Genomic DNA, 25,278 nt, shown 5'->3' with positions numbered 1-25,278 from the left:
ATATGAAACTACCGAGTAGTCAAGAAAATTGAGGATAGGAAATATTACTTGAGATTTGTAAATCAATTATTTTTTCTAGGGAAATGTTTCTTAAACGGGATTTTTCAAATCGACGTTGCAAATTTTTAAAAATATAATAAACAGAACATTCATTAAGAATGAAACTTTTGTGTACAGTGAATACTTTACAAACGAGCCCTCTAAATTAGAGTCAGTAGTCAAAGTAATTTTTCCCCGAGAATTTGAGATAGTCTTTGCTTTCTGTGACTATGATCATAGATTTACAAATGCAGCCACAACACTGGAAAAATTTTCCATGCTGTGCGAAAGGTTATAAACATGTTTAACTTTGTAAGCTAAACTCATCTCAGTTTAAATTATTTGCAGTCTGCAAAATCTGTAATAACGAAGTTGTATTTGTACTATAACGTAGATATATGATAATTTTTTTATTTTTCGAAAAACGTCTGTATGACGCTTCTTTATAGTACAAACCTGCACTTGATTAAAAGCGCATTTTACTGAGGTTTTATTTTCCAAATTAAGATACGATTTTTTTATTAATCAGTATCTAACTGGCATAACGCTTACTAAGAATATATTTTATTTATTTACCTGTCATATGCTCAATTAAATAAAATTTGTACTACTATTTCAGTTATAGTCTGACGTCACAAGTAATCGTAAAACAACAATTCTGCCTATATAAGTTTAAGCCTTATGTATATATATATATATATTACCTACATAATTTTAAAGCTAATTAAATTATCATATTTATAAAACATTACTTATTTATCACGGGTGACCAAACTTCAAGAGATCATGAGGATCATATTAGGATTTAAGAAATTTCGAGTGCCGCAACTAGACATTGCATGAGTCAGAATTTTTTATTTAAATTGTTTTAAAAACAAAACTATATTTTACTCGGATACTCAGTTATTATACAAGCTATCAGCTGCCATGGATAGCTCTTTCCTGTAACCCCACTTATAAAGAAATGCATAGGGTAAATTAATGAGAATTCCGCATCTTTTATGGAATTAACGTGGTTGCATATACATTTAAATAAGAACTTTTATTTCTCTTACTAAATATCCAGAAAAAACTGTTTTTGAATTATACATATTTGAAACTATTATAGAATGCAACTGAACATTATTCTTTTTCACACAGAAAATTAAGCAAGTATTTTCTTTTGGTTCCCCTGTCCCCATTGATAATTGTTGAATGAATTTAGTAGAAGTATACTGAAACCGAAAGAAGGGATAAGAATTGCCTTCGCCATTACTACAACATAAAAAACTTTTTATGTGAATGCAGATTAAAGCACTAATTTGAAAAATAGGTCAGTGATCTTCTTTAAAATCCTATAACGTTCCTGGAAGGAATCAAATAATTGAAGCGCGAAAGCGCACATTACAGAGAAATTGCGTTTCGACACAGTTTTGTTTGAGTTTCACAGAGCACAAGAAGGCTGGCTGTCGAAGACGAAGGATGGCTTCATGAAGGATCTTTCTGTAGAAATCTGGCTTATATGTACATTCCTCGAGTAAAGAACATTATTTAAAATATGCTGTTAACGTCATCTGGATTCTACATGAAAAAATAACTTAGTGTCTTCCCATACAATTAACACTAGAACTAATACCTAGTTCTAATTAATTTAGTTTTTCTTTAGATACCAGTTGGATTATTAGTTACATTTTATTTTTATAAAGATAAAGATTCAAATCCTTAGAGCTTAATCCTTAAAATAAATTAAATTTTAAAAACTCGAATCTTAGAGCTTTTTTCAGTTATTATTTGAATATTTCGTATCCTAACCTAAGAAACCTAAGAAATAGCCGAAAGTTTTTAACTCAAATTTCGGAAAGAGAAGTTTTATTGGTTCACTTATAACCGAATATGAATGCTGCAATTTCAGTGATATCTGCATTATTAAACTTATCCCGTTACTGCTCTATGTGTTGCAATGTTTCTATCTAACGATATCTGCTAGAATACTCACTTAAGTAATGCATATGCTGTGCTTTCTCTAAAATGCTCGAACAGTCTGTATGGCTCTGCACGTAGACAACCTTTCACAAATAGTTCTTGGATATTTCCTAAATTCTCTTGGATAAGCTCTTGAACATTTCTTAACCTTCTTGGATATTTCTTAAATGCTTTCGGATACGCTTACGGTGTGGTATACAAAGGCTACAACGCGAATAAGACTCAGTTGTCTTTGCTGAATTTTGTAATGTTAATTCAAATTTGGGTTGTTACATAAATACGTTGAGAAAGTAAACTTCAAACTTTAAACATTTTATTATGTATATCAATTTCTAAATTTTTATTCAGATCTTTTTAATAAATATAAGCGTCTTTTTGAAAAATATATTCTTATATTTAATTTTCATTAAACCAGATTTCACACTTTATTTTAAAACTTTCAGTATTAAATTCCAAATCTTTATAAAATATAATACAGTAATATGACATAATTTTAAAATATAAATAATTTTTTTCATCCTTCTTCTTCTTATTTTTATTTGAAGGATTCGACAGATCTGATTTTCAGTAAATTTAAAAATCTTTGGCTTAGTTTATTTCTTAAACGTACAATGTAAAGGATGCCATTCTCAACCTTTGGTAGTTTTTTCACTTTTGTAAAATGATTTCTACCATAAATAGTAAACTCCTTCCTTCTAACTACCATGTTCACAGTAAGCATACTTTAAGTTTATGCGCTATTTTTTCATTTGCATTACATGTTGTCTTTAGAAATACATTTGCTCCATTTAGGAAATTTAAGTAGGTTTTTATTTTTTTTTTACATTTTACGTTTATATAATGTTTCCATACCTTAAACCTTTAGATGTTTCTACACCTTTTACCAGGCCATCCATTTTGATAATAGTACAGAATAAAAAATATTTTCTGTGTATTTTCGTCAACAATATTGGTTAATTCCCTCTTTCTTTAAGTTTATTTAACGTACTTTTAGCCGAAATAGCAGCACTCTTGTCTGTAGAAAATTATAATATTCGAAATTAGTTTTTGAGCATATTTTAGCTGTTTCATTTATATTAATTGTACCAGGGACGTGATTTAAATCTAATTTCTTTTTCATATTTTTACAGTAATGTACATTTTGCATTATTTTTGTACTTGGCTTTTTCAGAGGACTGAATTTGCGTTGGGGTATATTCTTGAAGCTTTGAGAATGGTGAGTAATTAATTTTGTAAAACTCTTTGTATATTTATTTAATTTTTTGTTTTGTATTCAAATAGTAAAGAAGGATTAAACTGGTGTGCAGATTTCCTTAACTATTCAAATTTAATATTTTAAATAATTACCCCTTGTCGAGTCTGTTTGAAGCATTAAATTATGAATGATTAATTTGCAGCTATTCATAAGCGTTTTTCATAATCTTTCATTATATATTTTAAGAAATCTTTAACTAATACCTAGTTCAAAAGCCTAAAAATAATTCGTGTTCCTCGATGCGAAACTTCAACGCTCTTTCAGTTTGGTTGATATATCTAAAATCACAGCGGCAAGATATGCTTTAAATTCCCCAAGAATTAAAGTCAAAAATGGAATCTTTAAAACTCAAACAATGAATTTTATTGATCGATGAGAAATTTAATTAATTTTCAAGTCATTTTCATTCAAGTCAAATCTTTCATAAAGAGAAAAACCTAGGGAGCTTAAGCTGGTTAAAATGCGTATTGATTGCTGGTTATAGTACGCTGGTTCATACTACTAATTAAGTCTGTCAGTTAGAACGTCTAGTATAATTTGCTGTTTTCGTTAACGAGTGTATTTTAAGCAGTATTTCAAAGCATTCCATATATACCCGAAAAGAGTAATATCTGTACACGTTAATAATACAAAGCAAAGCAGAATGTGCTGCAAATGAAAACTGTTTAGTTTTAATTAATAAATCACTCAATATAGCATCTTTCTTTGGAACTAAATATATATAATAAAATCGAAACATAAATTTAATTATGGAGACAGATATTTCACTAAACATCAGGGGCATTTTTATGCATCTTAAGTAATAATATAAAGTATAGAAGACGGAATGATTAAGCGAAATATGTCCTTTTATACCAATATAAGTAAAACATACATGGAAATTTCCAATTGCCTTTCGTTAGCTTGTAAGGATTATGTTAATTTTATTAACAGTTAAATTTTAAGTTAAAGTTCCTTTCCTGTCAAATTCTTAACTTCAACTTACTACTTCCGGCTAGAACGTAGTTTTGGAATTTGCTGAATATTTAATGAGAAGGAGCGGTATTTAAACCACGAAGTTACTCACCGAGACAGAGAGAGAAACAGAGTTTCTGAACTACGCACGTCTGCCTTTTTGGCCGCTCTCTCTCTCAAAGCTGTTATACGCTCGGCCGTACTCAGGCCCTTGCTAAGCTTCGTAGTAAAATAGGTTAAGGGGCCAACTCTCATTGAACCTTGATAGCTTTGGCTATACTTAGTTAGTTAATCTTAGTTTTAGTTTAATTCTTAGTCTTTTAAGTTCAAGTCCAAAGTGCGGACTTTATTTGTTCACTCCCAGGCGGAGTTTTGTGAAATCTTATAGAAATAATAAAGGGTTATTTATCCTTCTCTCTTGTTGTTTCCTGTCTTCGAACTCTAGCGATTATTCGCTGATCAGTTCCTAGGTTCCTCACTTCCAACATTAACTTAGAATTTCAAGTGAGGGACCTTACAAGCTGAACCTATGTATGTGTCTCATCTTGGTATCTTTTAACTTACTGATTTTACTACTTCATTAAAATTATGCAGAATAAGAGCATATTAATGTTTTACAACCCATGTAAATGATTAATGTTATGAGCATCTCTTGATTTTAAGAAATTTCGATTAAAATCTAAATTAATAACCAAATTTAAACACCTATTATGTATATTATTAAGTATAATTTGTTATATTTGTTTTGCATAGTTTTCGTTTTACTTTAGTCTATTAAATAAAGCATTTTAAATTCTCCTTCTTCACCTTTTTCTTGTAACTTTGCAAGAATACCAATTCTTGCAATCGAGTTCTTAATATTTTATTAAAATAAAATTAGAGATGTTGTGGTCACAGCAATCAATGATTACTGAGACTGTTTTAATTATTAACGTCCAAAATTTATTTTAATCAACTCGGAAACGATGTTTTTCATGGTGTTGCTTCCAATGTGATCTTTAAATGCATCTTTAATATTCTAAATCTAAAATAATTACCTACATTTGGTCTGATTTGACAATTGTTTCGAAACATTTCGCATCTGTCCTGATAGGAAAATCTATTAAAGCAAAGCTCAATGTTCCTAACTACATTTTAATGTAATGTGATGAAGCTTACAAAGCATTGCAATTTTCTAAGAACTTTGCCCTATTATGCATATACCAGATATATAATTCATGCAGAGATAATTTTCTAAGGCTAATCTGGGCATCACTGTACCTTTTGTAATTTTCTTTAACGGTCGCCAAGCAGTGACATTTCCATTGACGTCATCTCAGCGGAACTTCGGACGAGCGAACCACAGCTCTGCTTAGATAAGGCTATAATAGGATTGGAAAAACATTCCCTACACACATTCGGATTAACAATGCAAGAAAATAGATTTCATCCCTCAAGCATTCGAGGAATATAAAGTTGCAAAGAGTAAGGTTCACCATGTAATGGAGGACTGACAACAACTTTACTTCACAAATTTCATATTAAAGTTGCTGTAGATATTTTTTTTCCATTTACAAAGACATAAATGCTTCTAATGTTAATATTAACGGAAGATTAATTTGCAAAATAAACAATTAATAAAGCTATCATGGAAGGAGGCCGGAAAGACATAGAGAAATCAGAGCAGAAACAGGTCTTAAATCAACGTTTCTTCTCTAGTGGTTATATAAACTATGAACTGAAAAATCGAAATATAATTTTATATAAAGTAAGATAAGACGATATATTTCACTGGAAGATGAATAGAACAAATATTTCTCTTTGGCTCACAGTGTTCTGCAGTAGGCTTTATAATGAACTGGAACAAAAGATTAATGTTTTGCTTTCGCGTGATTTCTGTTTTCCAATAAATGTGGAGGTGTATTTTAAATCATCTCTAATGCAAAAAAATCAGGAGAATCATTCTTTTTTCTGATTCTTTGGTCTTTCTATATAAAGTAATCTCATTATTATTATTTCAGGAAACATGTTTTCATCAAAATAATTCAGTTTCTCAGAAATCTTATAAGTGCGGTTCTAGAAAAAGGCTATCTTCAGTTCAGAAATAGCTGAAATTAGACATTACTCCTTGAAACACCTGAACATTGATGGATTTCATATGCTTAAGGGTCAAAGAATTCGTGAGCTTTGTAGAAAAAATTTTCAAATTGATTGTTGTTTGAAACTTACCGTGTATGAATACTAAAGTACTTGCTTTAATAAGATGTACTAATTATAATAAATGTAATATCATGTATTTCTCTAAACTGCTGTTTCAACAGAGAAAATATTAAACATTATAGAACTTTTGTTACAAAAAGTTGTCATATAAAGAAATATTACATTCGTTACAGATAGTCGTCGAGGAAAGAAATGTTATATTTGTTATAGATCATCACTGTAAAAAGAAATTTTCGAATATACACAAAATAAAACAGTAAGCTAAGCAGCTAATCCCATTAGATAGTTCCCTAAATGCTATGTAGAATTTAATATTTTACAGATCTTAAATTCAGCTTTTGTTCAAAAGAGCAGACACATATTTTGGACAGTAGCAGATGACTAATTATTCTCGATAATCCATACAATTATATAAATATTTTCAAAACTTACATAAAATCCTCAAGAGTGAAATTTTATCATAATTAACTTCCAGCTACGGAAAAATAAAGATTTCAAACAAATATGCTGTTGTTCTTCATTCTCTTTTGTGCAGATTTTAAAATCACTATATTACGTAAACTAAAACTGTTTTTTATAATTTTTATTGTCATTATTTTTAAATACAAGCATAAATTTATATTTATACATTAATATTAACAATTATAGAACACTCTGGTAAATTTTACCGTAAAATCATAAAAGCAGTATACTGTAAATTTATAAAAAGAAGCATAATTTCTTTGAAGGAAAATTTACTAAATTTACTTCCTTTGGAGGCAAATTTTATAAATTAGGGAACTCTTACAATTGTATGATTATATGTATTTCATATAATCTTCCATCACACGTGCTGTTCATCACACTCCACACTTCTTGAAGCAACGGTTTCTTGAAGCAGTGGACTGTGCAACGGGTACTTTGCTGCTTAGACACTTGCAGTGCAGTAAAACAACTTTTACATACATTCTTTTCACATAGTATATGTTACCGTGAAAGACCGAAATTGGAGAATGTCGACTTTCACCGGAGAATATCAACATTCACCAAATACGTCGTTGAAAGACCGAATATTTCACTACATTCTTGTATATTTGGACCCTCACCCGTGTATGTCGACAATCACAGATATGCTCTGGTGAAAGTCGAAAAGAGAGGTCATAAAGTGCCATAATAGTTTAAGTTGTTGCAGTAAATAAGATTTTAATCACATAATTTAGTAAGTTTTTTATTACTGTTATTTTATTTTCTCATTTAGAACGTACTGTATAATTAAGTAAGTTTTTAACTTCTATTATTTTCCTTTCTCATTTTGAATGCATTGTGTGTTTTAGGTTCTCATGTTCTTAAGTTCTTATTTCAAGTCTCAAGTGCGTTTATTCGCGACTGAATTACGGAGAAGAAAATATAATATTGTTATATGTTTAACATTCACCATTAGTACATGGTGAATGTCGACATTGACCGGTGTAAGTCAGAAATAAAAGTATTTGGAAAATATTTCGGACATACACCAAGAGACTATGTGAATGTTGATATTCACCAGTGAAAGTCGACATTCTCCAGATTTCGGTGTTTCACCGTAACATAAACTCCACAAATGTCTTTGATATTTCAATAGTTTCTTGTAGAAAGCTGTTGAATATTAAAATACTAATTAGGAAATGAAAATGTTTTTTACACCTTTACAAATTTATTTCAATAGTCATGTGATGAATATTTTTAAGTGTATAAAAATATCAGATTGCGTTTATTTTTTAAGCATTTCCATTGTTTCCCAATTAAATCAAACAGAATTTGATGTGAAATCATTTTCCTTCTGTACAGAATTAGGTTTATAAGGATTAAGATTGAAGATTAATGTAACAATTCCATAAATAAGTGAAATCAGATGAAACATTAAATCTAAATCTTACCTTAATTTGTAAAATTCAGTTTAAATATGGCATTAATTTCAATAAAATATAGCTCAATGCATTTCGAGAGGAAACCAAATGCATTTTATTTTCACTAATCTCAGATTTTTTATCTCCATCCATATCAAAGCTACCGGTTCCTTCGAAATATTCTTTCTTTACTTACTTTAGAAAAGGACTGAATTTATTATTTGCACACACCAGTGACTAAGCGGTAAGTTTACTGAGACCTAGTTGATCGTCCAGTGTTCAAACCTCGGCGATCGAGCCAGCTGCATGGAAATTTGAGGCCTTTTCGTGCTTTTACCCAAGTGTAACCTAATCACGAGCCATTATCCCTTAACACATCGTTCAGGTACAGATTCTGGTTGATTGTGTACTTTGTCGTAATAAAAATAATCCAGTAACTGTGTGCTTCATCATAATAAAAATAATACAGTAAGATATTAACATGTTTTACCGATCTTATGTCAAATATAAGATATAAGAATTATATATAAGATTCAATAAAATTGCAATTTTGCACTTACTTCAATTTTAGTTAAATTTGGGAACACGGATTCTATACTCTCGTAAAGAAAGCTATAAATTCCTATGTATGTACCAAAAAAATAAAATGTGTTTTTAGTGGAAGGAAGGAAGTGCTCTTTCAGTATTCACTGCATAAAATATACAAAAAGATTTTTTTTTTTTTTTTTTTTTTTTTTTTTTTTTTTTTTAAAGTCCAAAGAGTTTCTGAAGGACTATTCTTTTAGTTTTCCGATTTTGCGTTGAATCACTGTAAATGTCCGTTTCACTTTTCAAACTGTTGCCACCAAATGTTAGAGTCCGGCATTATATTTGAAAAAATTAAAAAATGAAAAATCTGCATAAATGTATGTATATTTCTCGCATTGGGATAAAACAACAGTACATAGAGCCATCGAATTTTGAATGACGTAATCCTCCTACGAATATGGGAATGTGGAAGACCAAATTTGAAATTTGAAATTTGTTTTATTATCGATTTCATACTTTGTAAAACTTTAACGATTTTTTGATTAACAAACTCAAGGATTTCAAATCGAGCAATGGCAACACTCTAAGGGGGGGAAACCTTTTATCTCCAGCCCGCGGAACTGTGTATCGGAAATTCTAAAGATATGCTCATTTTAAAATTAATTTGCGACATTACTATTGAACTGAATTTTATGGTTTAAGTGCAAAGAACATGATATTTAATAAATAAAGGTAACACACAAAACGTTAAAAAAACGCCTCTTTGGACGTAATTTAAAATCTAAAACATTTCAGATTTTTTTTGTTATTATTATTATCCAAATGATTTTTTCCGTGCAGTGCTATCTTTTCAGGCATTCCAGAAGTAAACTGAAAGCACAGTTTTACTTCTGAAACTTATTAATTAAGTACTTTATTCAGAATTTAATCTAACAGATTCATTGCCAAATGTTTTCTCGACTGTTTAATTTTATGTTCTGCTGACTTTCATATTTAATTTCCGTATTAAATACATTGTGTTGTGATTAAAGGTTTGCTCTGAACCTTAAAGTAATGCATGTCATTAAAATTCTACGTAGATGAGTATCCCCCCATACAGGGTTGATAATTCTTTACTTTCTATAACATTATTAGGTCAAACATTATTTTCACAACATTCGCCTTCCAAAATATTGTGCTCTGTTCTTTGAAGTTAATTATAATCAATCCTTTGGATTTTGTTTATGATAACTCAAATATGTGCATACATACATATATATATATATATATATTTAAACATGGCTTGCTACCTTCCTTTGCTATCTTTGTAAATGGTTTTATTTTGCAAGCTGTAAATAACTTTATTTTACTTTGCAGTTATCTTGATTGCCAAAGTCTAAAAGTTAAGGAAACATATTGTAGTCGGGAAATTCCTTTATGTAGAAAACATTTAAAATTAGCGTATCTTACTCAAGAGGAAATTAAACTAAAAAATCTTGAAATTCTAAGGGAAATTACGTTTGACGAAGTAATACAAGAATCATCAGCTGATGAGACTACCTGTAAAAATTAGTCAGATGATACATTTGAAAGCGAATTAATAGTTGCTTCGTCAAATAGTTGATTTGAGAAAGTAAATAAACGGACAAAATGAATAAACAGAATCCTCTATCAACGTATCAGGGATTTATAAGAGGAAAATGGTAAAATTCTGGCGTAATACAAGAAACTAACATTAAAAAATCCAAATATAGCTTGCAGTGTGTTCAGAATATCACTAAGCAAGTGAAAAATTCATAGCACTTTTACTTTAAAAGAAAGGGAGGGATTTTCAAGGGAAATGACTCATATTCACGTTACCCATGGGGGGAGGGAATACGAAAGCTCCCACGCAGCCGCTCCGTTAACCGTGATTTAAAGCAACATCGGGGTAGCTGTATTCAGAAGTTTTACCGCTTTAGCTACCGGTGGCGGTGCAGTTTTGAAACTATTGTAATTCGATTCTATTCGCTAGTTGTAATTGGTGTAAGAAAATGGTACTATACATTCAATCCGTAATTTACGCATGTATTTTTACGTTAAGTACAAACATTTTTATCGAACTAAAATTTTAAAATATGGCGCATCTTTCCACTGTAATATAATTTTCAGAATTTATTGCATTCTGTCTTAATTTTCAAGGATTTAACTTCCATTATCTCTGTTAAAGCTTTCGAGTTTATGCATTTTGACTGCTAAAATATGTTTATTTCAGCTTTATATCTAAGTCTTCTTATAACATTGTATCACCAAATCTTGTTATTTTTCACTTTTTGAACTGTTTATTTATAAAATACTACTACAAGGTAATTTTTGACTGCTATATATTTCTTGATGAGTAGATTCATCTACATTTTTTCGAGAAATTTGAGAGCTCAGTTTGGAAGACCTTTTTTGATGTAAACGTTTCACATACATTCTTGGTAAACTAGAAAGAGAGATCTCTCAAGATCGCTTACACTTATCAAAAGTGTAATTTTTTATGTAGTTTCGAGTTAGTGTGGCGTTTGAAGAAGTTTAGAAAAGGAAACATGATTTATGTTGTATAATCTTTATTTTCTTTTCATAATTACCAAGGTTAATTATGACGAATGCACATCGTGTCTACAAAAGTCCTTAATTAGCCTTCATTTTTGCAAATATTACAAACATCCACTTTCAACTAAAAATATGTTCTAAATGAAGGAAATGTTCATGTTTTATCATTCTTAAATTTAAAATATCAGTTTTATAAAAATCGTGATATCTAAATTTTTATACGTCCTCCGGTCCCTGTACTTACGTTTAGGAAACAATTATACTCACGGTAAAAAATAAATTATAAAAAAGGACCTACATTTGAAACTGTAGAATATCAAAACCGAAAATAAATAAATAATGAAAATGAAAAACACAGTTCATGTTAATATAAAGAAAAAAACATCCTTATAATTCAAATGAAAGTCATAAAAGGAGATATTCTAAGGTCAAGCATAGGTTTTACTGACTGTATGATTTTAGTCTAATATTTGTTTGAAATATCACCCCTTAGTTGCTACAGACAACTCTGTCCGTAAAATATATGGTTCTGGAGCTCACTTAGTATAACTGGTATTAAACAAACACTCGCGGCTCATGTACGATTGAGTAGGTCTGTACGATTTGTTGATTACCTTTCATAAAATTTGCTTTAAAAACCTCCCAAAGAAAACGCTCTAGTGGGTTTAAATCAATACGATAATCAGAGTGGCCATTCCATTGAATCACCATATCCAGGAATATTAGTTCCAAACTCATTTCTCAAAAAAATTGGGCAGGTCTGCGGATTATGTGCTGGGTATCATCATGCTGAACTGCACAGTTGACAAGTCTTTAGTAAGACATTATCTTCCAAGAATTTCAGACAATTGTCCAAGTGTTATTCTTGCCAATTGAATGCCATTGACAATAAATGGACAAATCAATCAATGTTTCTTTCCATAACTTCCACCAAAGAGTTATTAATTATAAAAAACATAAATGAAAGAATATAATAAATTAATAACTCTCAAAGGCTTATCATTTATTGTCCTTAAATGGAAATAAAAAGTAACCTCGAATTATCTTAATTTATTTTATAACTGACCCTAAAAAGGACAATAATTTTGATTTTCTCTCACTGCAAAACGCTAAAAATCGCAAAGCTTAAAATTAAATATCTTGATCAATTTTTGTCGTACGAAATTCAAACTTCCTGCATTTTATGTTTTATAATGTGCAAAATATTTTCCTAAATATAAGTATAGGGACTCACGAAATATGTAAATAGCTAGATTAAGTAAATTTTACGAAATTGATTTTTGAAATTTTAAAATACAAAGCCTGAATATTTGCGTCATTTGAAACATTTTTTTTATAATTATATGTATATATCTAAGGCTAATCTACGGACCGGCTAAATACTTTTGTGAGTAGGTGAATAATTTTATAAGCTCTCAGCAGTATATTTATAGAGCGGTCAATTTGACCTCTATCTCAGTTCGTATAGCCATTTTTAAATTGGTGGCTAAAATATGCTTCATTTTAAAATTCTATCTGCTACGTATTTGAGTACATTCAAGAAAGGTATGTAAATTACGTTTCAGAATTAAAGCTCATTAAGCACGGAAGAACTGAAGCATAATATTGCTGCGGTTCTAGTGTTCAAGCTATTTCCATTCTCATTTCAACAGGCTTTCTATCATTGCTCCATTAACAAAAGGAAACTATTCTAGTAATACAGGCCTTAAAAATAGCAGGAGTATGACGATTTAGTATTTATTTTCATGTGGAGTCAAATTCTGCAACAATTCATCTAAGTGCACTAAACGTAAACTATTAGGCCAACTTGGACTCAGTATCTGCCAAGGATTATACAGAAATCTATATAACGTAACACTTTCCTTTAATGTCAGTCAACCAATGGTTAAATATCTAGTAAATGGAAAAAATATCTTTTTTGTAAGTATTCAAGCATACCTGATCCTGGTCCGAATCTGAAGAAATATTTCCTCTTGACAAGCCAGAAATCGAGTTTTGTTTAATACACTGATTAGTTATGAGTTTATATCGCTTTGATAATGAGTCATTTAGCTTTTAATTGCAAACTTGAAATTTGCTAAGTGCTTGAAATATTAGCTTCTGTAACAATTAAATTGCCTGTAGAATCATTAAGCTTTTCGGAAAAAAATCCTGAAAAATTAACTGTTCCCTTTAAGGAAACTCAAGCTGACACTTTCTTTTAGCTAATTGGATGTGTTGCTGACTGTTACATGAAACTGGATAGTGGAAGCAAGGAATTCCGATCATTATCAAACTAAAATATTATTCTATGAATATCTGTGACATTTAAAAATCCAATTTTTGAAATTGGAATCAACTTCTGAGATTTATATCTTACATAGTTCAAATTTTTCATTATTTCTATCTTACTAGCGTAAGAAATGTATAATTAACCAAAAAAAATTAAACTACGTTTAGATATAATATAAATATTTGTTGGAAATATAGTTCAAATGTCTACGTAGAATGCAATCTACATAAGAATGGGTTTTATGGCCTAGTATTTAATGATCTAAATTCCTGTTATTTCATTTATTCAGATAGAGAATGTTCAGAAGAAGGTAATCCTTGAATGTAATCTGTACGTTACCCGAAGTTGTATACAGAAGTTTCGAATAACAGGTTACTTACTCTCGCGGTGGTGTATTAATTATGGCAAAGCACACGAGGGCTATCTGCCTAAAGGGAGGGATGCCTTTCGTGGAGGACTTTCTAAGGGAAACTGGCTCGTATACACGTTACACATGGGGAAAACCACGAAAACGCCCATGCAGCCAGCCCGTTCGCGGGATTCGAACCTCAGACCGAACTACCAGTGTTCAGCGTCTTTACCGCTCGGCCGCTGGTGGGTCTACTCTCGCGGAATTGTATATATTTAGTCTTAGTACCCAATATGCTTACTGTTGAAGAATGGCATAGATACATTTAGTTGTGCTTAACATTGTAACTGTACTGTAATAAAAGAATATCTCCTAAATTATTAACTTTGACCTTTACCCAGATGTTTGTTTTCTCATCAAACCTAATGTTTACAGTGATATTTTTACTCCACTTAATGTGAATTATTTATGTAAAGCATTTAATATTGTCGAACATTTAATGCACAACAAATCATTTAATAATCTTTATTCATGGAGTGCTTTTAAACGAAACGTTAAGCAGATTTCTTTAATTTTACTAACGATTACTTCCTACTACTTAATTAAACAGTCTCTAGAAATCCAGTAAGGAATCTTTAGACGTTTGGAGGTCATTAGGTTTAGTTTTCTTTGAAGCAGGGGATGTGAAAAATCTGCGATGGCCTCTTCGGGACTCGAACCTCGACCTGCGCAGAGTGCGCTGCCATTACACCACGAAAGCCTGTTTGAAGGATGGAGAAAATACCTTCTATACACCCCCTGTTAAACTGGGGACTAGGGTACCCAGTCGCCAAATCCTGGTGGTGACTTATTGTCGTCAACCTTTTAGTTCGGGCTTCATTTGTACAGTCATTATTTTTTTAAGCAAGAGACGTGAAAAATGTGCGATTCCTTTGCCGAGACTTGAACCTGAACTTCTTGAATACGCGTGTGTTTTACCGTTATACCACGAAGGCATGCTGGAAGGAGGGATAAAATATCTTATACGTTTTAACAGTTTCTTAAAGACTGATGCCATAAAATAAAATGGTTATATTTCTCCGGCTACAGGATTAATTTTACTTAAGTAAATATAATTAATGAGATATAAGAAACGCCACTATACACGTATGCTAGAAAACATGAAAATATCTCCATTGTTAATGAACAGTATAAAATACCCAAATTAATCTGAACATATTTCCCTATTTATAACTGTACACACTTTAAGCAATAACCAATAGTTAATGACATTGTAAATATATACGAAATACCTAGGCAATAATAATTCATATTATGCTACGGATGGTATTGGAAAGATGTCTTTTGTTAGATTTCCTGTAATATAGATAATGTAGTGCTTGCTAGTTTTGGAGGCTGTGCTAGTTTTAGAGGTGTTTTGATAGATGCAGTTAAAGGATTTCGGTATAGTCTGTGAAATATGAGTCAACCCATACGGTGGACAATACAGTAGAAAATGAAACGTAAAGTATTTCTACGAATAAATTTCCCTTATTGTTCAGTGATTGTAATAAATGAGTTGTAATTATATGCTAGAAACATTTTGATAGGTACAGAGAATTGGAAAAAGAAATCAAAATTGTCTTCATTTCCCAAGAGTTATTCAAAGAAAAGAATATTCTTTTCTCCTGCTTGATTTTGGTGTTTCATGTCATTACTTCCAACGGTAAAAGAGAGAACGAAGTAATTACTGCTACAATTCCTGTGTGTACTACAGTTTCAGAGCTCATCTCTCCCCCTGATATTACACAGAACTAAGTATTGATCTCGCAAGAAAAGTTTCGATGGCACACAGCTGTTTTAATCGAAATCATCAATCAGTGAACACTCAGTGAGGAATAAATGCCGTAACTTTTCTTATTTCTACATCGAATATCCTGTTTGAATTTTACTTTAAATAATTGCTATTTTGAATATAGTTCCTTAATCGTTGTTGTGCACATAAAATAATGGGAATAAAAGCTGTACCTAGGTAAGAAATTTAATAAAATACTTGACTAAATTCAAACAAATACTGTCTTTTATAGAATGCTGTATTCTAAACTAAAAACAAATATGCTATTTATATTATTTATGTACCCTATTATATATTTTTGTAACGATAAACATCTTATTTTATAGTTTTTTTATAGTTAGACATAGAAAGTAATATTTCTTCCAAAAATAACTAAAGTAAACTTGAAACTATATTCAAGTTGAAAACTGAGTAATTAATTATAACTTATGTGAAGAGTTACTTGCCGTTACAAAATCTTCTTCGAAAAAACAGCCCACCAGCGGCCGAGCGGTAAAATCGCTGAACACTGGTAGTTCGGTCCGAGGTTCGAATCCCGCGAACGGGCTGGCTGCGTGGGCGTTTTCGTGGTTTTCCCCATGTGTAACGTGTATACGAGCCAGTTTCCCTTAGAAAGTCCTCCACGAAGGCATCCCTCCCCTTAGGCAGATAGCCCTAGTGTGCTTTGCCGTATTCTCAATACACCACACACACACACACCTTCGAAAAATCAAGTGTATTTCCCATTTTAGGGAGCTATTCTATCTATCTTGCTTCCTATAAAAACACTGTCTTCTCGTGCATAAAGTTTTTCTAAGCAAACTGATTTGCCTTTCACACTTTTAATTTCGATGGAAGGTAATCCCTTGCGATAAGTTAATGTTTTTTGGTGCTATTTATTTTTTCCTTACAAGCTTCGCATTTGTTATAATTATTTCTGCTTCATTGACTCTAATTAAAAATTTCTTGCAAATAATTAAACTTCATAGAGCAGAATTCAATTTCGTTATGCTAAAACTCAAAGCATAACTGAACTACAAACTTAATATCTATATCATACTGACTCATATTTACAAACTGATATACGCATTTATTTTTACAAACCCGTTTTGAACAAGAGCTATATTTTCAGTTTTAAAGAGTTACTAAACAGAATAGCATTGGGAGGTCATTCGTTTACGTACTTTATGGAGATTAATAGGAATTTTTTATTTGTTGTTTTTATCACCATTATTCTTATGCAATAAGAATTCCATTCTTATGCAATTAATGCACCATTCTTATGCAATTAATAGCTACTAGTATAAGGTACTTCTCCCACTTCCCTAGCGTGCCTTCGTGGCGTAACGGTAGCACGCTGGGCCGGTATTCGAGAGGCCCGTGGTTCGATTCCCGGCGAAGGCGATTGCTAATTTTTCACCTTTCCGGCTTTCAAAAAATCCTAATGTCTCTACAGTGGTGCCCGAACTAAAAGGGTTGTGGATGATGATTCTCCGTACCCAGGAGTTGGCAACTAGGTCCCCTAAGACCCTAGTCGCCCTTTAAAAAAGGGGAGTATATAAGGTATTTCTCCCCCTTCCCTAGCGTGCCTTCGTGGTGTAACGGTAGCACGCTGGGCCGGTATTTCAGAGGTCCGTGGTTCGATTCCCGGCGAAGGTGGTTGCTAATTTTTCATCTCTCTGGCTTCCAAAAATTCCTAATGTCTCTACATTAGTAGCTGCTTAGTTTGCTGTTTTCAATAAAATATTATTTGATTCAGACACGAACGCAATTTTTAATGTCTTTATTAGATTTTGTTTAGCAGAAAACATTCAGTTTCCGAAAATTGAGGAACATTTGAAAGAAATTTTACCTTTTCTCACCACGTGCCTTCGTCATGTTATTAGAAGAATATCCGACTGGCAGTTGGAAGTCCAAAGTTCGAATCTTTGAAAGGGTTCGTTGATTTTTCACGTTACCTGCTCCAAAAGAAAAACAGTTTTCTCTACATACTCCCAAAAAAGTGATAACCTCATAAATAAATTTAAAAATAAAACAAAGTGAAAAATAAAAGTGAAAAATAAAAATAAAACAAAATGAAATATAATAAATAAAAGAGAAAAATAAAAAATAAAAAAATGAAAAATAAAAATAAATCAAATTTTTCCAAACTTCGATATTTTCCTTTGAAAATAGCACTGAACAAAACTGCAAAGTGTCAGTTACTGGTGGTGTTAATCAGTTTGCTTCATAAGACATAGTCTAAACACTCATGTTTCAAAACTAGCCTTTAATTTCTGGGGAGACTAGGGAGAACATTCTTCTCATATATATAAAATGTGAAATTGTCAGCTTATTAATATGACTTTCAACTATTACTTATCGGAAGACCTCTAATGAAAAACCATTGGCAAATCGGAAGCGGGCCTTAACTATACAAGAACACAGTCAACCAGTATTCTCCGAATAGCTAGGCGAATAAAATGCGCATGAAGTGACCGGCTTGGTCTCCTTGGTTCTTAATCATTGAATAACTAATTATGCTATGAATAAATTATAGACGATTCATGATAGGTAGTTAAAGAGTAAACTAAATAGTTTAACTGAATTATATAACGCGTAAAATGTTATTTGCAGAAAGACACAAATCATTTATTACAACAGGAACTTGTAAAATAGCACCGATGAACTCCCCTGTTATAATCAAAACTTGAAATTCTTAATCGTTGTATATCGCTCTTCCATAGTGGATGGTTTGACTGCTATTTTCTGTTAAAAATGAAAGTAAAGCCACGTCGGTAGGAATACCCAGTGAACGCGAAATGTCATTAACGCATGGGTAGCTGGAAAAGATTATTTTTATCATTTACAGAAATGGCTGTAGACAAACTGCTTTGTACCCCCATAGTCTCTTGAAAGTTATATGCATTCATACATAACCCATAATTTGTGTAAAATGTAGAATTCTTAGGAATTTTAGTATTGTGAAAAAAGAAATTTCGCGGATATTATTAAAAAACCTGCTCAGAGAGCACTACAAAGGAAACTTCCAGAAATAAAATTAAAAAAATAATATATTAAGAAATTTTGTATTCCTTTATCACAAATAGTTGCAATCCAAAACACCATGAAATATAATTCTGACATGACCATTATCTGAAATTGCTTGGAAACAGATACTTGCGTTCTAGATACAATCTTCAGAGATCAGTATTTAAGATAATTTTTAATTCCTCACATTACACTTAATTTTAGTATTCGTGAGATACATTTTCCGCTGTGCATTTCGGGGAAACGATAATTTATAAAAGTTCACTAGAATCCATACTCAAAACAATTTCCATCCAATGGAGGAATGGAGAGGCTTTCTAATCAGACCTAATGGGTGCAGAGTTCATCTCCAAAGTGCTCGGGAAGATGAAAACGAATCAACCCTGGTAGCAGTTCAATGGGAATTCAAGTCATATCCTCGGATTGGTTACGAAGTTGATACTGATTGTCTTCCAGGAGAACACACTGCGGCAACGATTCCTTCAACTAGTGGCTTTGCCCTTTGTACTCTTTACTATCGTTCCACTTCGAACATTCACCCTCTAATCACGTTCGATGGAGGAGTGTGAAGGCTCCTAATCGACCTGTTATGCTTTTTATATTCCAAATGATTTTTTCTACAGCAGTTACAGATGAATTTCTCTCAATAACACAGGTCGTTTTTATAGAAAGAAATACAATAATTATTATGCTGAAATAAAGCATATAACATTAATTAATGCTTTTCTGAAACCGCAATTCAGTATAGAATAAAATAAGTATAATTTATTCAACTTAAACTTTGCTTTATTTACTGCGTACTAAATAAATTAAACGTGAAAAATTTCTTAAACAAATTAATACCATAAAACTACTTTAATTGGCAATACAACTGTTTAAATAAACTAAGCTAATTCCTAGCTTCGAAATCCACAGCACTTTATATAATTATTAATATAATTATAATTATAATTGTAATTCACAAAAAGTAAATTATTCATAAATCATCCATTAATGTCAATAGAATTGTTGCAACATTCCCAGATAAAAAAAATCTTAATCAGCCATAAACCACTTTTCTTCAGTTTCACCCCCATTGTATCGTCAGCTTGAAAAGCAGTGCTCTATCTCAACATATAAATGTCTCATTATAGAAATCCTTTTAATAAAATAAGAACCAATTTTATTTAATTCTATTTATTTTGCTTCATTTTGTGAAATAATTCCATATCAATGACCAAACGTAAATTTTTCTTATAATTTGTAAAAGAATTATGAATCAACGACAAAATGTAACAAATGTAATCATCTCAGAAACTAATAAGAAATTTAGTCCAAGTTGATTACTATCTAATCATCTGATTAACGATTGTGAAACATTGCGTCTACAATTAGAGCTGTGCCTAAATATTTTTTCACCTGAGACAAACAGATAAATGCACGTGTCTGTCTGCAGTCACATTAACAGTATCTGCACATTTTTATATTCAACAAAGATAAATATATTAAATCTTAATACCATAGAAAGTATAATATTTATATATTCAGAAAACCAGAAAACTAATACACATAATAATATATAATTTATGAATGAAAATGTTCAAATTATCTTTCTTATAAATAGCAAACTGAACAATATAAATAGTAATGCATTGAAACATTAAAATAATATAAATAGTAATGGTATTAACATAAAATATATTCGAATAATTTATATTTTTTCTTTTACCGAAGCAAACTTGAAATACTTATTTCAATACAATACATATTTTCAGCATAATTGGTAGTTTATTTGTATAAAATCTATTTGCTTACTTAATATATATTCCGTAGAAAGAATAGGTACGTTTTAAAGTCTCATTCTTTTCTTTCTTTAATTTTTCATTTTTCTATTTTTTAACATTAAGGTAATTTCGCATATTTATTTTATTATTCCAAACCTTTTGATGCTTTTTTTCACTCTCATAATATTAAAACACAATTTCCAAATTAGGATGTCATTGAATTAAAAATATTTTTGAATTACCTTTAGGCGATTGAGTTACTCTTTTAAAGTACGGTACCCACTGGTTATTAATATTGTTTCTGTACCAAACATATTTGAATGTATAAGCGGCTGAAATAAAAAAATGGCAATTTCAGTGCTGCAAATTACGATATCAACTTTGAGCTTACTTATTTTGATACTAACAATTAGTCTAATAATTTATACCTAAATTATTATTTAGAAATTAATGCTAATATTTAACTATCTGCGAAATTTGGAAATTTATTTATTATTATAATTAGTCCAAATGGGCTTTGTCCCTGAGGGACTATTGTTTTCGTGTTGCGATTTTGCGTGGAACCGCTCTGATTGTCCGTTTCACTTTTCAAACTGTTGCCACTAAATATTATCCCCCTGCATTATATTGCACGAAATTAAATAATGAAGAATCTGCATAAATGTATGTATGTTTCTCTCATTGTCATAAATCAACGGTACGTAGAGCCATTAAATTTTGAATGACGTAATCTTACTGCGAATACGAGCATCGGGAAACCCAAATTTGAAATTTGGAATTTGTTTTATTATCTATTTCATATTTTGTAAAACTTTAAGGAATTTTTGATTAACAAACTCAACAACCATCTTTATCTCCAGCGTGTGAGAATGCGTATCGGAAATTCTAAAGATATACTCAATTTAAAATTATTTTGCGATATTGCCCTTGAACTGAAATTTATGGTTAAGTGCGAAGAACATGATATTTACTAAATAAAGGTAACACACAAAATGTTAAAAAAAAGTCCCTTTTGACGTTATTGAAAATCTGAAAACTTTCAGATTTTCTTTTTTTTACTTTTATAATTAAATGCCTGATGGAAATATAAGCTTTTAAAATAACTCCTTTATTAGTATTTGTTTCGCACTGTTCGTCAACAGTCTTTTAATTATATTTTCAATTTCGTAAAACTGCTGGTAGCTTTTCTCATCAAGATTTCGTAGAACTTGCTGTATTTTTCTCGATTCTTATGAGGTTGGCACGCAGTCCATTTTCCTCCGTATCACTTTCAGTTTCATTTTCTGCAGTTCTTTTAACACTTTCTATGACATCGTAGGCAGTGTTTTTACATTTGCATACATTTCAATATTACCATCAATTTCAATGCATTCTATAAACGAATCTTCTTAATTTTCCTCGCTGATGTCCAAATATTAGAAATAACTTGCAATTCCTCTATGGTTTCTTCTAAAAAAAGATCAAATTTTCTAAAGAATTTTTAACTGTTTTGGGGTATTGATTCCCATACGCTGAATATAATTTGCACAAACTCCAGCAAAGATACTGAATTAGTTATCTCGTTCAAAGTGCTTACATTTTCCCAAGATTCAATTTTGTTTGTATTTTTTGGAATGCTATTTGAAAGCTTTTGCAATACTTCAATCTAAAGGCTAAATGATAGAAGTCGTATTTGCAGGAAGAAACGCTAATTTAATGTTTTTCAGAATCATATTTCAATGCAGCACATTTAAAGTTTTTTTTCATTTTTCAGTTCTCTGTCTCAACATTAAAAGGAAATAAGTAGAAATACTGCTTGTCATCGATGAGTTCTTATTATTATGATAAGGTAAACTCTTGACTCCTTTTATAAGTTGAGGTTTTCCACTTTTAAAGAAATGGCATCTCCTTGATCGTTGCAACAGTATTAATAACACAGTAACTCCTTCTTTAATTTCTTAAAACCAACTGCTGTTTCAGTTTTAAATATTAATATGTGCTTCGTCAATGCTGTGTAAAAAACAGACCATTTTCATCTGTTTTATAAATTTCGTGTGGCCTTGTATTCTGTTAGAAATCGGGGATAAAAGGTCTTTATTCAGTTCTTAGCCAAATAATTATCTGCCCCTTGTTTCTCACCATGTAGTTTCCGATAAATAATGTTATTTCTTTCTTTCCATCCCTCAGTTGGCAAAAAATGTTTTTATAGCAATTTAGTGAATTCTAGAGTTTTTGTGGTCAGACTGTAGAGACATTAGGTATTTTTGGAAGCGGGAGAGATGAAAAATATGCAACGCCTTGACTGGGAATTGAACCGCGGGCCTCTCAATTACGCGCTGAGCGTGCAGACCACTACACCACGAAGGCTCGCTAAGAAGGCGAGAGAAATACCTTATAAGATGAGCTCCAGAAATTGAAGCATTTTTTAGTCTTATAGCTTAAAACCATTCTAGAAGAGTAGTTTAAGCGTCTCTCAATTTTTCCATCCATTTTGTGCTTCCTTCAGACATTTCTATTTATGACTAATTCTTTACGAGTTTATTTTTTTTTTGTTTCAGCAAGCTGCATAATGCTGTTTAGGAAATTCGCGCTTTGAATGCTACTTCTCTTTGGATGCATTTACCAAACGTATAATAATTTTTAGCAATTTTCCTTTTCTTTATGGACCAAAGCCTTTTGTTGAGGCATTTTCGACATGTTATTAGTCACGCACACAGCAAACAAAAAGTGTTTTTTCCAGTGATTTATTCAAATCCAGAATTACCATTTCTAAACAGCAAGACGACTGCACATTTTCAGTCGAACCGTCACTTTATTATAGGCATAATCAATGCTTTCTCTTCTTTTTTCTTCAGTTTACAAAGACCACCACTCCTTTCCAATTAAAGACTAGTAATGTGCGATAATAAAGGGAAGCATTTCATTATGTTTCTTGAAAACATCTTGCAAACTTAATGAGCGTATGCACTTCCATCTTCTACCAGCTGGTGTTCGAGAAAAGGAACCAATGCTCATTTCAGCATCACCTTTTCTTTAATCCTGGGAAACACTCACTCATTTGCAAGAACTTGTTTCCAACACCTCTTCTTTTGTTAATGATGATAAAAGTGTTCTTTAATTCTCAGCTTTACTCCGCACAAAGAGATTTAATAACAGTGTCTGATAGGGACTAGAGAAGGGCACCTAATACATCCCAGGGGTTCTTGGTTCTAACTACTACATTAGCCGAAATTTCTGCTAAACCTGTTTTATTGAAGAACCACACAAATGAAAGGTAAATGAATGAGTTTCAAACAGCTTTTATTAGCCGCGAACAATTTATTCTGGATATGAAGAACCAGGCTTTTGTCAGCTTGAGTTTAATAAGCTGCCGCGACGGGTTTAATAAACGACAGTTTTCTATTTATTAGTACGTATATGTCTTCGTTCCTGCAAATCGGAACGTAATAAGAGGCTGTTTATTAACCAGTGAGTATGATAAGCTTGTGGGTACTGTATCTAAATTCAATGATATCAAGTTTTCAACAGTTAGAAACTAGAAATCTGAGGCAATCTCGTTTAACATAATAAATATTTAAATTCAAATGCTGATAGCGTATTCTAAGACTACGCATAAAATAGAATGATCTGCCCCAGTTATTTTACCGGAGCGTATTAAAAACCCTCAGCTTAAATACAAACGAAACTAATTTTCATTCTGGTGAATAGTACAGAAAGGAAAAGTTATAATAAAGACTTAAACTATAATAACTACTTAATTAATATAAGATACTTTACCCCACCAGAATTTAAATCATCGCAAAAGAAGGTTTTTAATGATCTTGGATAAGCTTTTAAAATACTAAGATCTGACAATATAAGCCAAACATTACAGTTATTTAATTAATTTCCTAAATGTACATTTCACAAGACTTGATTCTTAGACATATTTAAAATTCTCATTCATCAGTCCCACATGTGACATATAGGTCACAGTGCTCACAGAAATAGTCACAAAATAGTTTATCACATACAGATGACACTATATGTGACACGAATCACAAAAATAGTTCAGACACATAAATATTTAAGCTATATCAATCCAGGTTGCCTTTAATAGTTTTACATAATCTTTATCATTTAAGCTAAGTTGTAGACTCTTTTTCCTTTCCTCCCCACCTTCCAGAATTTGTGATGGGTGAACCAGTATGTAAAGGTGTGAGATTTTTCAACACTACCTACTAACCGAATTCCAGAATGATTAATAGCAAACTAGACCTCAAAGACATTCTATTTCAAACATCTATACATAATGTTTTAGACATAAGTTCCATTTATTGTTACAAGTGTTGGCTGGAGATCCTAACTGTTATATCATCTCATTTATGATATTCTAGCGTTTACTTTAAGTCAATTAACTTCCATCTGCTACCATTTACTTTTCATTTACACTACACACCATCAGAACACATTTAACTTTTAAGATAAAATTGGTCTTAACAAAATTCTTGCATAGAAAGCACTAAACTTCAGGTAAATAAATAATAGGTAATAAAATTCAATTACTTTACTTAATTTAAGTTTTACGTAATAAATACAATAATTGTTAGTATTTCTCTAGCGTTCGCGCTAAAATGTTCTACTCATTACAGTCCTTTGGATTAAAGTTGAACAGTCTTGTTCAACACACAACATAAAATCCTTAAATGTAGATGAATATATTAAACAGAAAACC

At 31.2% G+C, this 25,278-nt stretch overlaps 1 protein-coding gene across 1 annotated transcript in view; it reads left to right on the top strand.

Moving 5' to 3' along the window:
- Positions 1-25,278, top strand: part of LOC118182177 (uncharacterized) — a 314,256-nt gene that overhangs the window by 179,728 nt on the left and 109,250 nt on the right. The window contains exon 2 of the mRNA XM_035351500.2: positions 3,173-3,217. The gene's annotated coding sequence lies outside the window, so the exon portion shown is untranslated. The remainder of the gene's footprint in view (positions 1-3,172; positions 3,218-25,278) is intronic.

The sequence above is a fragment of the Stegodyphus dumicola genome, chromosome X1 (genome assembly GCF_044657685.1).
Source record: "Stegodyphus dumicola isolate Sdum_Otavi_A_Nest chromosome X1, ASM4465768v1".
Classification (NCBI taxonomy): Eukaryota; Metazoa; Arthropoda; class Arachnida; order Araneae; family Eresidae; genus Stegodyphus; species Stegodyphus dumicola.
This window is presented reverse-complemented; position numbering and strand designations above follow the sequence as displayed.